Source organism: Trematomus bernacchii, unplaced genomic scaffold (assembly GCF_902827165.1).
Source record: "Trematomus bernacchii unplaced genomic scaffold, fTreBer1.1, whole genome shotgun sequence".
In the NCBI taxonomy this organism is placed as follows: domain Eukaryota; kingdom Metazoa; phylum Chordata; class Actinopteri; order Perciformes; family Nototheniidae; genus Trematomus; species Trematomus bernacchii.
In genome coordinates, this window is record NW_022987691.1 from 584,355 (window position 1) to 603,043 (window position 18,689).

Consider the following 18,689-nt stretch of genomic DNA (forward strand, 5'->3'; position numbering starts at 1 on the left):
AAAAAAAATCAGATAATTAACAAAACAAATCTGATAAAATACTATATTTAAGTTTTTCAGAATTCTGGCAATAAAGTCAGAACTCAGAGATTGTCCCCCCAGAAATGAAAAGTCAGAAGATGATACAAATAAATATTTTTTCATAAATAATAAGTCAGAAAAAAATAAATATATATGTATATTTTTTTTATTCTGAGATTTAAAAAAAAAAAAAGATCAGAAAAAATAAATTCTCAGAATCTTGAGATAAAAACACACACACACACACACACACACACACACACACACACACACACACACACACACACACACACACACACACACACACACACACACACACACACACACACACACACACACACACACACACACACCAGGCTTGGAATTTCGTCATTTTAGGAGCAAGGCCATTTTGAGATTAAAGTCAGAATAATTGTTTATTTAGAAAAAAATACTTCAGAAAATGATCCATATATATATATTTCAGAATTCTGAGATAGAAAAAAATACTTCTCAGATCATAATTTTTTTTCTTCTAAATTCTGAGGAAAAATAAATCTGAATTTTGAGATTAATAAAAAAAAAAAAAAAAAAAAATCTGTTATAAAATCAAAGTCTGAATTCTGAGATTTTCAAATACATTTTTCAGAATTCTGAGATGCAACTTTTTCTTAAACACTTTTGGTGACATCCTTCACATGTTTTCTCGTGTCCTCTTATCCTCTCTGTATTAATGCATCACACATGATCTAATTGAATAATAATAACACATGGATTAAAACCACCTGTGGATTTTTGGGATAGCTTTGACCCAATAGGATAGAATAGAATTGGGAGGGATGAAACCCTCTGTAATGGTCTCACATGCACAGCACACACAGTGACATTTGGCCTCTGCATTTAAGCCATCCTAGAACCAGGAGTCTAGTACCAGGAGTCTAGTACTAGGAGCAGTGGGCAGCTATTGTACAGCGCCTGGGGAGCAATGGGAGTGAGGGGGGGAACGGGGGGTGTCCGGTGCCTTGTTCAAGGGCACCACGGCAGGGCAGGAGGTGAACTGGGACCTCTCCAAGTAGCAGTCCACACTCCATATTTAAGGTCTGTTTGGGGACTTGAACCGGCAACCCTACAGCTCACAGTCCAAGCCCCTAGTGACTGAGCCACTGCCTGGTGACATCCTTCACATGTTTTCTCATGTCCTCGTATCCTCTCTGTATTAATGCATCACACATGATCTAACTGAATAATAATAACACATGGATTGAAACCACCTGTGGATTTTTGGGATAGCTTTGACTCAAGCTCTTCCTGTCAAAAAGGCGAGTGGCTAATATATGTTACTAAAGATCCAGAGCAGGACAATGATATATTGGGAGGCGCAGTGGACTAGTGCGTTGGTGTTGGGATCAGGGGAGCACAGGTTCAAACCCCACTGCAGTCAGCATGTCGTTGTGTCCCTGAGACACTTCACCCCAAAGTGCTCCTGTGGGGATTGTCCACAGTATTGAGTATGCAAGTCGCTCTGGATAAAAGCGTCTAACAAGTGACATGTAATGTAATGTAATATTTGGGTGGGGAGATTTAGCCTTAAGTGGAATTTAATGCTATTTTCAATACATCTCACATTTTTCTATCTGCTCATATGCAGCTGCTTTGCTTCACTATGGAGTCTTAAGAGGGACGTTTCCCTGAAGTAAATAAATCACTGTGCACATACATTGGAATAAAAAGGGGAACAAGTAGGTGTATAAAGATGAAGTGCAAATATTAAGGAAAAAATGTAGTATTTTTTAAGATGAAGAATAATTTTTAGGAATGTAAATTAAAATGATTTTATATTGGTATTTTGTGTTTATATTTCCATATATTTTTACTAATTTATATATAAAAAAATGTATCAACAAATATATAGAATTGTGAACAAATAAATCAAAAATGTTGAAGACCACCTGTGGATTTTGGGATAACTGACCTAAAGTTGTGGAAAGTACATTTACTCAACGATTATACTTATGTTCTTATTTTTACATATTTGTACTTAACTTAAGTATTTCCATTAAATGTTCCTTTATACTTCTACTCCACTACAATTCAGGAGACAGTATTGCACTTTTGAATTCACTACATTAGTTAACACTCACATTTACTTTTGTACTAAGAATGTTGTACTCAGTCAAATGTTGAAATCACGACTTTGTACTTAGGTAGTTAGTGTGTGTGTGTGTGTGTGTGTGTGTGTGTGTGTGTGTGTGTGTGTGTGTGTGTGTGTGTGTGTGTGTGTGTGTGTGTGTGTGTGTGTGTGTGTGTGTGTGTGTGTGTGTGTGTGTGTGTGTGTGTGTGTGTGTGTGTGTGTGTGTGTGTGTGTGTGTGTGTGTGTGTGTGTGTGTGTGTGTGTGTGTGTGTGTGTGTGTGTGTGTGTGTGTGTGTGTGTGTGTGTGTGTGTGTGTGTGTGTGTGTGTGGTGTGTGTGTGTGTGTGTGTGTGTGTGTGTGTGTGTGTGTGTGTGTGTGTGTGTGTGTGTGTGTGTGTGTGTGTGTGTGTGTGTGTGTGTGCGCTCTGGAACTGGAGTATCTATCCTGTGGAAAATGGGTATTAAAACTATTTAGTAATATATCTTTTTCACTTACCCTTTAAAAAATATTTTCACTACATGCTTTTGATACCACTTAGAAAACTTGACCCAACATTGAGGGAGTACCATTTAAGAGTTGAATATGTGTGTGTGAGAAGAGAGAGCAGAACCAAACACAGCTGGTGCCGGAGAGTGAGTCACTTGGAAAATGGTTATTAAAATATATCGTCTCTGGTCGCGTCCACAGGGACGGCAGTAACGGGGCTCAGGGCTTCTTTTTCCTATGTCCATATACACTGATGTACAATGAAGGCTTTGTTACTTTAAAATGTATTCTCTATTTCTTAACGGCTCCTTTTATACTTGTATATGTTCACTTACATTTTAAAACACTGAAACATATTTTTTATATTTTGTAATGACGTGTGCTTGATGATGATTCAACTCTTTTCCTTTTGTAACTGTGCTGTACATTTGCTGATGTAATGTCGTACATTTTCCTGATGCGGCACGAAGAGAGGGTTTATTTGTATTTGACAGATATTTGTATTGGCATTTCGACGTTACACATATGTATACCCCCCAAACAAAACCAAAAATAACAACAACAACAGGGTTTAGTCTGCACCGGGTAACAGATGCGCCCTCAAACCAAAATGCAGATTTTCCCCGTAAAATGTTGCCAGAAAACAATATTTCTGTTGCTCGAAAACGGTATAATTCCTCCAGAAATCTGAGTATCAAACAGAGCGTCAGACGGCAGAGACAGCTTTGTTTTACGGAGCTCCGACGCCACGTTGTTGTTTACGGCCGCGGTGCCGTCTTGTTTACGAGCGTCCTGTTCTCGAGATAATTGATAAATCTTATAAACAAGATCAGCGCCACAGTATCGCCTCATCGAAAAATTGCTGCAAATATATATACAAATACATGTAGTAAATAATTAGTCAAACTATGTAGTTGGACATGTGCAATTGTCTAATGTCTTATCACCTGAATCTCTTCCTAGAGCACCATTGAGTTCTTTGTAACCAAATCTCTCTCAGAGGGGCGTGGGGAGGGGCTCCTTATTTTCATCTAAAGTAACAGACAGAGAATCAGCACTTTGGAAACAGGGCTGAAACAGAGGGGATTATGGGTAATGCTGCAATGATCTGTTTGGTGTTAACAGTATCATAGGGGACCTTTAAAAGGACTCCAGGTTGTGGTTCATAGAGGCGTCCGTAGTGTTGCTCTGCTGTGTAACTGAGCACCAATCAGAGGTGAGGAGTGGGTTATATCCGGGCTCAGTCTCCTTGACATTTAGGACGGATGAAATCTTAATTCTTGAGGTGGGATGACCCGGCTCTGCTCCGGTTACAGAATAACTCCAGTGGTCCCAGACCAGGGCTGTAAAGTGAGTAGATTTACTCAAGTACTTTAAGTACAATTCTGAGGTACTTTACTTGAGCTACTGTGTACTTCTACTCCACTACAGTTCAGAGGTACATGGTGTACTTCTACTCCACTACATGTATTTAATCCCTTTAGTTACTTTACAGATGTGGATGAATGATGTGAAATATAATCAAGTGTTAAATCAGACTTTAGTTCCACCTGGAGTAAATCCACAAGCTACCCTGCAGTATACAAAGTCATTCAAACTAGCTGCACCTTTACCAGCTTTGAGAACACTTTCATGATCAATCATTATAAAACATATCATATATATTATTCTGAAATGGACCAATCTGCACAATGACTACTTTTACTGTCGCTACTTTCACTGTATTTTGATGAGAATACTTTTATACTTTGACTTGAGGAACATTTTGAATGCAGGACTTTTACTGTAACAGAGTATTCCTACACTCTGGTACTTCTACTTTTACTCAAGTACAAGATCTGAGTACTTCTACTTTTACTCAAGTACAAGATCTGAGTACTTCTACTTTTACTCAAGTACAAGACCTGAGTACTTCTTCCACCTCTGCTCGGGACACACCCAGTTGTGTCTCCCCCTCAAAACAGGACAGACATATCCAAGTGTAAGGAGGGAACCCCCCCCCCTCCTCCTTAATGCCACACACTGCATCCCTGTCTGTCCTGCCAGCGGACAGGAATGCTGAAGTGTGAGCCAGTAGGGAGAGGGTGAGTTAATTGTGGAAAGAATCTCCCCAGTGATGTTCCCAACATGGCCAGCCACATGGTGGAGAGGGAGAATAGGAACGTGACAGAAGAGGGGAAGAAGAAGAAGAAATGTAGACGAGTACTGAGACCACTGTGCTTTAGGGGGTCACCCGATACCAACATTAGTCCTGTGGTAAAGAAGGCTGACGTAGGTGGGTTTTATGCACATCTTACACAAGTTCATATCTGTACAATTCATAAATAAAATGTGCAATACATAATCAGAAATCCTTTATTAGTCCTGCAGTAAGCTATCATATTTAAAGAGTTCTCTCCTGCTGATGTTCAGGTGTATATCAGTATGTAGTGTCTCTACTTTAAAGAGTCCTCTCCTGCTGATGTTCAGGTGTATATCAGTATGTAGTGTCTCTACTTTAAAGAGTCCTCTCCTGCTGATGTTCAGGTGTATATCAGTATGTAGTGTCTCTACTTTAAAGAGTGCTCTCCTGCTGATGTTCAGGTGTATATCAGTATGTAGTGTCTCTACTTTAAAGAGTCCTCTCCTGCTGATGTTCAGGTGTATATCAGTATGTAGTGTCTCTACTTTAAAGAGTCTTCTCCTGCTGATGTTCAGGTGTATATCAGTATGTAGTGTCTCTATTTTAAAGAGTCCTCTCCTGCTGATGTTCAGGTGTATATCAGTATGTAGTGTCTCTACTTTAAAGAGTCCTCTCCTGATGATGTTCAGGTGTATATCAGTGTGTAGTGTCTCTACTTTAAAGAGTTCTCTCCTGCTGATGTTCAGGTGTATATCAGTGTGTAGTGTCTCTACTTTAAAGAGTTCTCTCCTGCTGATGTTCAACTGTCTCTTCTTGAGGTAATTAGTTTTGGAATGCAAAGAAGTGTTTTTTCCATGTTGTGTGTTATTGTAATCAGTTGATATAACTTTCAGATACACACACTTGCTTTCATGCCGCAATCTGCCACATATTTGACACTTTAATTAGCGCTTCGTGGACTGGAGTTGATCTGGAAATAAGCATATATGTTTTGAATCTGGGTGTGTGTGTAAGAGGGTTAACAGGAACTAATGCTGCCCAGTTACTGTAGGTCAGCACATAAGCTGTGGCCGACCTGGTACCTCAACGTGTGTGTGTGTGTGTGTGTGTGTGTGTGTGTGTGTGTGTGTGTGTGTGTGTGTGTGTGTGTGTGTGTGTGTGTGTGTGTGTGTGTGTGTGTGTGTGTGGTGTGTGTGTGTGTGTGTGTGTGTGTGTGTGTGTGTGTGTGTGTGTGTGTGTGTGTGTGTGTGTGTGTGTGTGTGTGTGTGTGTGTGTGTGTGTGTGTGTGTGTGTGTGTGTGTGTGTGTGTGTGTGTGTGTGTGTGTGTGTGTGTGTGTGTGTGTGTGTGTGTGTGTGTGTGTGTGTGTGTGTGTGTGTGTGTGTGTGTGTGGTCAACATGTCAAAATATCCCTGTGCATCTTCAACTGTGCTAAAATAACTGCTTCGAACACCATCAATGAACAAAACAAGCTTTGCATAATTTGAATCTGGATGTAGAATTTGTAATATCAATGTTATAAATGGCAGCGCCTCTACATGAGCTTGAAGATGCCTCCTCTGGAGCTGCTATCAAAGAGAGGCCAGAGGGGAGTTTCTGCTCCGACTGACTGACGGAGACGAGGAATATAAGCGCCTGCGAGGGTAATACATTCACCGATAATTAGAGCGATGTGAAGTGGACTTCATGATTCATCCCGCCACACTGTGCTCCATTCATCTCCACCCAGCCGCATCTTTGTAATTCAATCCTCCTCCATTGTGTTGATTTAGAAACAATAGCGAACATATTCTGGACCCGTGGCTCGTATCGCCGTGCAGAACATTACCCCGGGGGGGGCAGGATGGATGCTCCCGTCTTTGTGTCCTCGCTCGTTTGTTGTCATGCCAGACCGTGTGGGTGTTGGTGCAGTGTGTGTCTGTGGATTTTGGAGAGTTCATCAAACATTAATGCTAATGACGACCGGGCAGTTTCTAATAAGAAGTCTCAGAGCGCTCTGGATCTGGGTCTGGGTCTGGGTCTGGATGAATACTGAGCAATGACCGGAGTTATCACGCTAACCGCTAAATGTTTCCTAACGTTTGCTGGAAGCTGTCCACGGATTCTGCTATTAGCTTCTCTTTTTCTGTTTAAAAGTGTTGAGGACATAGAGAGTCAGGAAACGTTTACATGATCTTCATACACTTTTAGGCAATGTAATGGCGTAGACCGCTAAGCTAAAGGCGGCTAATGTTGGGCTATAAAGGAGCTAATGCACGGTCACATGACTTCACGTCACCACCGCTAAGCTAAAGGAGGCTAATGTTGGGCTATAAAGGAACTACAGCACGGTCACATGACTTCACGTCACCACCGCTAAGCTAAAGGTGGCTAATGTTGGGCTATAAAGGAACTACAGCACGGTCACATGACTTCACGTCACCACCGCTAAGCTAAAGGAGGCTAATGTTGGGCTATAAAGGAACTACAGCACGGTCACATGACTTCACGTCACCACCGCTAAGCTAAAGGGGGCTAATGTTGGGCTATAAAGAAACTACAGCACGGTCACATGACTTCCCGTTACCACCGCTAAGCTAAAGGCGGCTAATGTTGGGCTATAAAGGAACTACAGCACGGTCACATGACTTCCCGTTACCACCGCTAAGCTAAAGGTGGCTAATGTTGGGCTATAAAGGAACTACAGCACGGTCACATGACTTCACGTCACCACCGCTAAGCTAAAGGTGGCTAATATTGGGCTATAAAGGAACTACAGCACGGTCACATGACTTCACGTCACCACCGCTAAGCTAAAGGAGGCTAATGTTGGGCTATAAAGAAACTACAGCACGGTCACATGACTTCACGTCACCACCGCTAAGCTAAAGGGGGCTAATGTTGGGCTATAAAGAAACTACAGCACGGTCACATGACTTCCCGTTACCACCGCTAAGCTAAAGGCGGCTAATGTTGGGCTATAAAGGAACTACAGCACGGTCACATGACTTCCCGTTACCACCGCTAAGCTAAAGGTGGCTAATGTTGGGCTATAAAGGAACTACAGCACGGTCACATGACTTCACGTCACCACCGCTAAGCTAAAGGTGGCTAATGTTGGGCTATAAAGGAACTACAGCACGGTCACATGATTTCACATCATCACGGCTAAGCTAAAGGCGGCTAATGTTGAGCGTGATGACGTTTAGTCGTCTCCTTTAGACTCTTGTGAGCAACCTCAGTTTTTTTATTACATTTTAATATCTCTTAAACCTTATTTCAGGATAACAACCAAAACAAATTCTGAAAACCAATGACTTTCAATTGTGGGGAGAGGAAGTGGATAACATTCAGACTCATGTCAGGGTCTCAATGTGTTGGATGAATGTGTGACAGCTTACTATTTTTACAGAAAATGTAAATCGTTATGATGTTCAGTGTTGGAAAAAGCGAGTCTCTCTTCTCACTCTTTCCCTGCGTGGTGTGTTCTGTTTGGATCGAGTGGTGCTGTTTACTGGCAGCTGGAGCGTCATCTGTGTTTGAACAGACTGCTGCAGGCGAACTTACCCACAGATTATAATGATCATATCCTCCAGCAAGGTGGGGAACCTACTGCCCAGTGCTCAGAAAACTCCGTAGAACAGTGTCAACTGAGCAAAGAAAGAGTTTGGATCACTTGTATTGACATTGTGAAATAGGGCCTTTGTGCTGCATTCATGTGGTGTTTGAATAATTGGAAAATGAAAACTCACGTGAATTGTATATTAATAATAATGCTTTTTCTGTACGGTGCTTTTCATGCTCAATGCAAGACACACAGCAAATAAGACATTGAATTCAAGTCAGAGGCAGAATGGAACATCATCCACACAAGGAGGTTAAAAAGGCAAGAGAATAAATACAATTAAATAATCCAAACGTTAACAACGGTAAAAGTCGGATAACATACAATTAATAAATACAATAAAATGATAACCCGGAACAGTAAGAAGGAAATAAAACACAATTAATCAAATAATATTTAATAACAAAGAAGTTAGCAATGGATAAACAACTGCAAATTAGACACAATTAATGAATATAGTAAAAAAGTTAACAACTGATCAACCCTCCTCATCACCCCCTATTTCATCACACCCCCTCTTCTTCATCACACCTCCTCATCACCCCCTCTTCATCACACCTCCTCATCCCACCTCTTCTTCACCCCCTCTTCATCACACCCCCTCATCCCACCTCTTCTTCACCCCCTCTTCATCACACCTCCTCATCACCCCCTCTTCATCACACCCCCTCTTCTTCATCCCACCTCTTCATCACCCCCTCCTCATCACCCCCTCTTCATCACACCCCCTCTTCTTCATCCCACCTCTTCATCATCACACCCCCTCTTCTTCATCCCACCTCTTCTTCATCCCACCATAAATAAGAAAAACAAATACAAAATATAACTCTCAGTAAAAGTAAGATGGAAATAAGACTAAATTGATAAAAACAATAAAATAATACAAGGGGGATATTGCTAATAATAATTATATATTAAATAATAATTAAAACCAATGTTGAATACTAGGGATGCAACGTGTGTGAAGCAGAACTCCTGCAGCTCCACCCGCTGAGAGAGAGAGAGAGAGAGAGAGAGAGAGAGAGAGAGAGAGAGAGAGAGAGAGAGAGAGAGAGAGAGAGAGATAAGAGAGAGAGAGAGAGAGAGAGAGAGAGAGAGATAGAGAGAGAGAATAGATAGAGAGAGAGATAGAGATAGAGAGGAAAGTCGAGATATATATAGATAGAAGAGAGAGATCATGATCTAGCTCTCCTCTCTCTCTCTCTCTCTTCTCTCTCTCTCTCTTCTGCTCTCTCTCTCTCTCTCTCTCTCTCTCTCTCTCTCTCTCCTCTCTCTCTCTCTACTCTCTATCTCATCTCTCTCTCTCTCTCTCTCTCTCTCTCTCTCTCTCTCTCTTCTCTCTCTTCTATCTCTCTCTCTCTCTCTCTCTTCATCCTCTCTCTCTCTGTACTTCTTCTGCTTCTCTCTCTCCTCTAAGAGAGAGACTCATTCTCCCATGTTATTATCCAAAGTGAAAAAAAAATGTACTTAATTTGAATGTAATTATGTTGTTTGTGGAAGCGCCAGTGAATGAGCATTAACTGAGTTTTAAATGGAAGATCCCCATAGGCCCCGTCCACTCGATCGGATCGGCGATCGTGCGTTACTGCGCGTGCGTGCGTGGGGTCATTCCTGTTGAGTGTTCAGTTTTCTTTGGAATTGAAACCAGCTATTATTGTCCGGCGCAGCTAATCACCTCTAGCTTCCCAGCTAACGCTCGTAAACGTGGTCAGAGATTGAAATGTTTACGCGGTCTGGTTATCTCATGTCTATTCTGTTCTGTGTGGCTTCACGTTTTCTCTCAGCGTCGGCTTTGTTCGTACCGGAGGCTCCCTTCAGTGTGACAAGGCTTTTAAATAAACAGCCCCTGGATCTGCAAGCCCTAGCTAATAGAGGCTTTAGCTAATCGGCTCTTAAGTCTGGTACCTCAGCTTACTGCTCTCCTCGCGGCCACGCCTCGCACTTACTGTTTATTTATACCAACAGCTTGTCCTCTGCACAATCTGGAGCTGCTTCTCCATCGCAGGCCAGGAACTAGTCTGTACCCTAACTTACACTCCAGTCTCCTGAGTCAAACACTCATAGTAGTGGAGTACAAATACTTCCTTACTGTACTTAAGTATTCTGGTATCAGTCCTTTACTCCAATACTTATTTTTCTGACGACTTCTTACTTTGACTTCTTACATGTTGAACCCAAATACCTGTACTTTCTACTTCTTACATGTTGAACCCAAATACCTGTACTTTCTACTTCTTACATGTTGAACACAAATACCTGTACTTTCTACTTCTTACATGTTCAACCCAAATACCTGTACTTTCTACTTCTTACATGTTGAACCCAAATACCTGTACTTTCTACTTCTCTCATTTCCCAAACAGGCTGGTTCCTTTAGTTTGAATGTGTGTTTGGTGGCGTGATCATTATTATTTAGAGTCATTGCGTGCCTATTGATTTGAACACGATCCGTGTATCCATCATTTCCTGGTCTTCTCTAAAGAAGAGGGACCAATGGAAACGTTGTCATGTTGCCGTTGTTCAGCATGGAAACATTCATTAGCTAACAATGACATTATTGTTCTTTTAATATAAAGGGAGGTCAGGTACTCTTTAAAACAGCTGCTAGTTATGGGTACTTTTTACTGAAGTACATTTCAAAGCCCTCTTTACTTTCACTTGAGTAAAGAAGTTTAGTCAGTACTTCTACTCTCACCAGAGTATTTTTAAACACGAGTATCTGTACTTCTACTTGAGTAAAGGATGTGTGTACTTTTGCCATCTCTGCAAACACCTCCTGCTACCCCATATTCACAGCTTCATTGAACCAGCAACAGTGCGTTTTTATACACAATTTGTGTATACTTTGCTTTCATAACTTGTCTTATTTCTGACTTGTGGCACTCTAATTATTAGACCAACATCCCTGGTAAAGAAAACGTCATACTGCACAGCAAACATCCAAAATACACAAAATATATTTGAGTATATGGAGGATATTAGCCATATAGTAATATATCCACGGCACAAAACCTCCAAAATCCACTTTTAGGAGTTTCATTTGGTAATTTTGTCTATTTGTGTCTGAAGACTTCTCCTAAATTTACCAAAAAGGCAGTATTATTGAATGCCTAATTTGCATATTTAAACATCAGATTACGGAAATGTATGCAATTTAATAATACATAGCTTTAACAAGTGTGACCTAACGCTATATTAATTATATATCATATCATCTTTCACACTATAAGGCAAAGAAAACATCCAAAGTATACATTTAGGGTGTTTTTCTGGCTGTTTATTTGACCAACTTTGTGTATTTGTGTCTGTAGACTTCTCCTAAATTCAGCCAAAGTTGACGTTACAGAAAGCCTCATTTGCATATTTAAACATAACGGTTAAAAGTGGACAAGTTTCATGGTGATTAGTTAGTTGATAGTAGTTAAATGTTTTACCCTATTCACCTTTAGCATCAAAATGTATGTATGTGACCTAACATATGTCAAGAGTCATGCTTGTTATCATACACTTGTCAATCTATTTCTTGTTTTAGATTTTTTTTATAATTTCTTACAGACTATAGAGGAAAGAAAACATCTAAGTGCTTGTGTGCTAACCTAGCATTTTTGTACCTATGGATTTCTCCTAAATTCACCATCAGTTAGCATCACTTTTAGCCTAATTTGCATATTTAAACATAACATTTTCGAAAACTTGTAATGTAAAAAATACTTGTGTCAGTGAGGACGTTTCATGGTGATATCTACATGTTGTACCCGATTCACCTGTAGTGTGTACAGGTATGAATGTTACACTCCAGACCATTCGAGGCAGTTTTCTCTCCTCCTCTCTCAGCAGAAATCCCTTTCTTTTCACCAAACATTGCTTTCCATATCCTGAAGCTCAGTCACAGCCTCTCTTTTACACACTTCATCAGTAAAAGAAATGCAGAAAATGACTTTTTATGGCAGTATTTTCTGATATATGGAGAGATATCCCTCTGGAAACACCTTTGACTCTCAGGCCCCTTTCACACCAACGCAGCTCCCATTCTAGCTCCGTGCTCTTCTGGTTCGGAACCGGTTTTTCTTTTCAGCCCCCGCTTTGTTCACACCGCCCAGAGCCCGAGTGGTGCTGCGTCGTCGCGTCGTCGTTTGCAACAACAATGGCTGATTGTATTGAAGCACTGCTCATTTTGCTTTGTCGAAACCAAATGGAAGTAACGGACCGTCCACACAGCAGCGTTAAAAAAATCTTGAAACGCTTCTGCCCATTCACTTTGAATGGGGTGACGTCACTTTGCCTCACTTTTCGCCGAACTGCATTGTGGGAAGCAGAGCGGAGATTTTTAGGATTTTCAGGATTCAAAGTTGAGCAATGTTCAACTTTTGAAGCTGAGGTGGAAGCGTCAGCCAATCAAATCCCGTGTACGCAAATCTGACCGTTCAAGCTCTAGCCAATCAAACGGCGTGTAAGCTGGGAGAGACATACCGCAGGTCATTTCCTCATATTCCAAAACATGGAGGAGAAATGAGCGGTAGGGAATCACCCGGTGCTTTATGACCAGTCCCTATTTACCTACCGGGATACAAACCGGAGGAGCCAGGCATGGAGGGAGGTGGCAGAGACAGTGGTATGTTTTCGCCTGTTTGGGGAGTTTATATCCAGTTTACTTCGGGCTTTATTGCTTTGTATGTCGGGGGCGGGAGATTCATGTGATTGGTTGTTGGTGCCTTGCTCGCAAAAAATCCCCAAGCTTCAGATACGCCCACCTCCAAGACTTTTTTAACGCTGCTGTGTGGACGGTCCGTAATACGACGACTTCACCGCAAACTTTCCATTCGTCACAAGCGACTTTCAAATGTTCTTTGACAGAGTCTAGCAAGTCATAATGTGGACTTGTTTTCGGACGACCGCTGCCACTCCTTCCGAGGTCTCACTTTTGGTCCCGATAATCCTTCTTAACTTTTCTCAGTTTGTTGCAAATCTGGCCCACGGTTTAAGTTTGGGGTTTTCCATCGTTGTGTACAAACAGGGCAAAACGTGGGCTTTTTGTTGTTGTTCAGGAGGTTGATCCCGCCCCTGCCCCCGCCTCCGACGTAAGCGTGACGTATGCGGTTCTTGCTTCTAGACCAGGGGTCGGCAACCTTTTTGATATGAAGTGCCATTCTAAAAAAAAAAAAATTATCAGCGTGCCGACGATCGTGAATTATCAACGGGGGGGGGGGGGAAGAGGGTGTTGAAGACCTCGTGAAAAGTGATGTTTAAAACTCAGTTAATGGGGCTCATTCACTGGCGCTTCCACAAACAACCAACATAATTGTTACATTCAAATGAAGTAGCCTACATTATTCAAGTTTACATTAACTTTGGATAATAACACGGGGGAAATGAGCGGAAGCGCTCTCTTTTCCTCTCTCCCCCTCTCTCTCTCTCCTGACAGCCTGTCAGTATCTCATGCAGCTCACTGATCCAGTAATGAGTGACAGTGAAGAATAAATATATTTATAACTAGTTTAGCTAGTTCCAAAGGTAGATCAAATAGCTAAGTGTGTTAGGTCTAACTCTTGTGTGTTCTGCTCTGCTCACCGGTCCGTCACAGCGGGTGGAGCTGCAGGATTTCTGCTTCACACACGTTGCATACCGCTATTTTATTGTCTTTTTCGGACACCTTAAAATACTGCCAGACTGGTGAAGCGATTTTGGCGAGCTTGTTTTGCCGCACACAGAGAAAAGTGTCATGTATGTTACGTCTCGCGATCGGCCTTTTTGAGTGGGGCTGCGTTGCGCGCATGGCTTCCTTCTGCAGGTAACGGGGAGACGCGCTCTGGCGGCGGTCTCGTTCAGGATCCGAAAATAAAATAAATATTTTGTACACTTATTCCACTTATTCCTAGTGTGCCACTGGTTACGGTGCCGCGTGCCATTGGTGGCACGCGTGCCAGGGGTTGCCGACCCCTGTTCTAGACTGACAATTTTTTGGAGCTTGGTAAGAACCGGTTTTCGGTTGAAACTGGCTTTATCCAATGTCACATTTCTGTTCTGAAAACATACGTGAATTGGCACATATTTAACAAGATAAAACCTAATTTTGCGTATTCAATGTAATACAAAAGAAATGGCTTCAATGTAAGATATCCACTGAAATCTATCAGTTAAATACAGTTGTCTTCCTTTAGAAACGACAGCATGTTCCAGACACAGAGAAATACATGAGGCTTCCTCTGCATCGCTGATTAGCAAATGCACCCACACTAAAAACTCATTAGTGCTTTTTTCCCTTTTTTCACACTGCACTTTGATTTGCTGTGTGTGGGTGTGACTACATTCTCTGAGTCTCTGCCGCCTCGCTGCTTATCACACAAGAGTGCTGATTTCCAGCAGCTGATGGAAGTATTTATGTCACATCTGATGGCACAGGGTGTCCTGCTCACCGACCTGTGGGAGCTGTGGATGATATCAGGAATGCAGGATGAATGTAGCGTGATTTAGGGAGGGGGTTCGGTGTTTTTCAAGCACCCTTTTAGCTTTACAAAGGCACACTAATTGTATTTGTTGCACCCTCCTCCTTATAGGCAATTCCCCTGCACCTTTAAAGGTCACCTATTATGCAAAATGCACTTCTCCATGTCTCTTCTACATCAACATGTGTCCCCTCTTCTCCATGTCTCTTCTACATCAACATGTGTCCCCTCTTCTCCATGTCTCTTCTACATCAACATGTGTCCCCTCTTCTCCATGTCTCTTCTACATCAACATGTGTCCCCTCTTCTCCATGTCTCTTCTACATCAACATGTGTCCCCTCTTCTCCATGTCTCTTCTACATCAACATGTGTCCCCTCTTCTTCATGTCTCTTCTACATCAACATGTGTCCCCTCTTCTTCATGTCTCTTCTTCATCAACATGTGTCCCCTCTTCTTCATCAACATGTGTCCCCTCTTCTTCATGTCTCTTCTTCATCAACATGTGTCCCCTCTTCTTCATGTCTCTTCTTCATCAACATGTGTCCCCTCTTCTTCATGTCTCTTCTTCATCAACATGTGTCCCCTCTTCTTCATGTCTCTTCTACATCAACATGTGTCCCCTCTTCTTCATGGCTCTTCTTCATCAACATGTGTCCCCTCTTCTTCATGTCTCTTCTTCATCAACATGTGTCCCCTCTTCTTCATGTCTCATCTACATCAGCATGTGTCCCCTCTTCTTCATGTCTCTTCTTCATCAACATGTGTCCCCTCTTCTTCATGTCTCTTCTTCATCAACATGTGTCCCCTCTTCTTCATGTCTCTTCTACATCAACATGTGTCCCCTCTTCTTCATGTCTCTTCTACATCAACATGTGTCCCCTCTTCTTCATGTCTCTTCTACATCAACATGTGTCCCCTCTTCTTCATGTCTCTTCTTCATCAACATGTGTCCCCCTCTTCTTCATGTCTCTTCTACATCAACATGTTTCCCCTCTTCTTCATGTCTCTTCTTCATCAACATGTGTCCCCTCTTCTTCATGTCTCTTCTTCATCAACATGTGTCCCCTCTTCTTCATGTCTCTTCTACATCAACATGTGTCCCCTCTTCTTCATGTCTCTTCTTCATCAACATGTGTCCCCTCTTCTTCATGTCTCTTCTACATCAACATGTGTCCCCTCTTCTTCATGTCTCTTCTACATCAACATGTGTCCCCTCTTCTTCATGTCTCTTCTTCATCAACATGTGTCCCCTCTTCTTCATGTCTCTTCTACATCAACATGTGTCCCCTCTTCTTCATGTCTCTTCTACATCAACATGTGTCCCCTCTTCTTCATGTCTCTTCTACATCAACATGTGTCCCCTCTTCTTCATGTCTCTTCTTCATCAACATGTGTCCCCTCTTCTTCATGTCTCTTCTACATCAACATGTGTCCCCTCTTCTTCATGTCTCTTCTTCATCAACATGTGTCCCCTCTTCTTCATGTCTCTTCTACATCAACATGTGTCCCCTCTTCTTCATGTCTCTTCTACATCAACATGTGTCCCCTCTTCTTCATGTCTCTTCTACATCAACATGTGTCCCCTCTTCTTCATGTCTCTTCTTCATCAACATGTGTCCCCTCTTCTTCATGTCTCTTCTTCATCACCATGTGTCCCCTCTGTGTAAAGAGACTCTGAAAGTTTCAGGAACAAAGATTCTCTCTCTTTTTGTCCTGATCCATTTTTATAAAGACCTGTCTGAAAATGAGCTGATCAGATTTTGGCCACTTTGTGATGTCATAACGATGTTTTGTCTTGTGTAACCATTAGCCAATCAGCAACCAAGGTAACCCCCCCCCCACCTTATCACCTGAATCTCCTCCTAGAGCACCATTGAGTTCTTTGTAACCAAATGTCTCTCAGAGGGGCGTGGGGAGGGGCTCCTTATTTTCATCTAAAGTAACAGACAGAGAATCAGCACTTTGGAAACAGGGCTGAAACAGAGGGGATTATGGGTAATGCTGCAATGATCTGTTTGGTGTTTCAGCCAATCAGAGACAGGCTCTATATATCTGAGACCTGTGATATATTGATGAAGAAGAGGATAATAGGGGACCTTTAAAGACAGTGTTCAAAATCTATGTTTTTTATACCACATTTAAAGTAGTGTAGAGATGTGTCCCTGGTTCAATAGGATTAATTGATTATTGCAAACGTTCATGATTCTTACACGTTTAGTTCAGCAGGATAATCTCTACATAATTTAATGAATATACATTTTTCTATTATTTCTTATACTGTATTTATTCTCTAATGCAGCAATTGTAACAAACCAATACCAATCTTCCTCTGGATATTGATCATTCTGATTCTTTCTACACTTAAATATTAGATAAATTATATATGAGTGATTAGTGATCCATAACATTCATCCGTTTGCAACGTGTATATATCAATATTCCACTTACTTGTGTATAGACTATTCTGCACTATTTCTACTATATCAGTCTGCGAAAAAGCACACGTCCGATCGTCTGGGACGATACAGTATCGGACAAGTACATCTCTCCATTGACGTGTCCGACGGACAAGTGACGTTTTTCGCCCATATTTATTGACAAATGATTGATCAGTTCTTCAGTTTACAAAAGGCAGAACTCATTCGCAAATTGTCCGTGTCCGCCATTGTCCGCTTTACGTTTCCTTCTTTGTCCTGTGTGATGCATGGATGTTTAATAAGAACTGGATACAGCGTGGGAGGCGGGGTCTCGTTCTTTCCTATGAGAGCTGCTCATTGGCGCATGAAGACAAAATGGCCCAACTTTTGAGAGAGCGAAACGCCACAGATTACCCAGCATGCCTAGCTGCCAGAGCAGAAGAACCCGTATGTGCGCTCACAGAGCATGCGCCCCTTAAGCCCCGCCCCCCGAACTCCCACTCTCGGCTCAGTAGAATGAATGGAGACAGAAAATAAATCTAAATTCGGGTTTTAGTGCATTTTAGAACTTTAAGGACCTAATGATTCTAATAAGGGCTATAACATAGTTCATACTTGGTAGTTTATTTAGTTTAAAAAAAATTATCCGCTGATTTACAGACGTCTCTTTCCCAATGTTAGTCAATGGGGAACAGTCTTTCTGTCCCAGTGACGTCACGGACTGATACGGAAATTGTAGTACCGCCGTTTGGACACAACGAATATTTTCATCAGAGTCCGGCACACTACCTGGGGGCTTGGTGTGATGCAGTAAACTCTTACCGCTCACTTACGTTAGCGGTGTCGTCAAACCGTGGGAAAATGTAAAATACGATGCAGAAGAAGAAGATTCCAGTGGCCCCAAGAGGAAGATTCTTGTATCGCATGTTTCTTGCCAAATATGAACAAATAAACAATAACATGTTACCTTAGTTACAGTAACCAAGATTCTTGTATGCTTTATGTTGATATTTAATGATATTTAAAATAGGTCCAGCATGCACAAAGTATAGCTATTGACAAGTGAAAAATGTATTCTCTAAAAACGTTTTCTTACACTGTATAATCTATTTTATTTTATTTACTTACACTATTATCTGTGTTATTGTGTTGCTCTGTTGGAGGAGTCTGTGACCTAAGATGTGCATTGTCATATCTACACTGTAGCTAAGTACACATGACAATAAAAGCCTTGAATCCTTGAATTACAAACGATAATCTCTTGCACTTTGTAGATATGTGTGTTCCTGGACCCTCTGTCAGGCACTGAGATGTTCAAGGTTCAAGGCTTTTATTTGTCATACGTACATACAGTGTAGTTATGTCGATGAAAATCTTAGGTGTTTGAGTTTCAGTCGTTGCTGCTGCTCTCAGGTCTGAAGCAGTGACTTTAAGTGACGACGCTAAAAGGATTGTGTGGGTGGTGCAGCAGCAGATTACTGAAAGG

General features: G+C 41.7%; 1 protein-coding gene across 1 annotated transcript in view; it reads left to right on the forward strand.

Moving 5' to 3' along the window:
- Positions 1 to 18,689, forward strand: part of LOC117489089 (serine/threonine-protein phosphatase 2B catalytic subunit gamma isoform-like) — a gene marked incomplete at its 3' end in the record, with an annotated part of 36,570 nt that overhangs the window by 708 nt on the left and 17,173 nt on the right.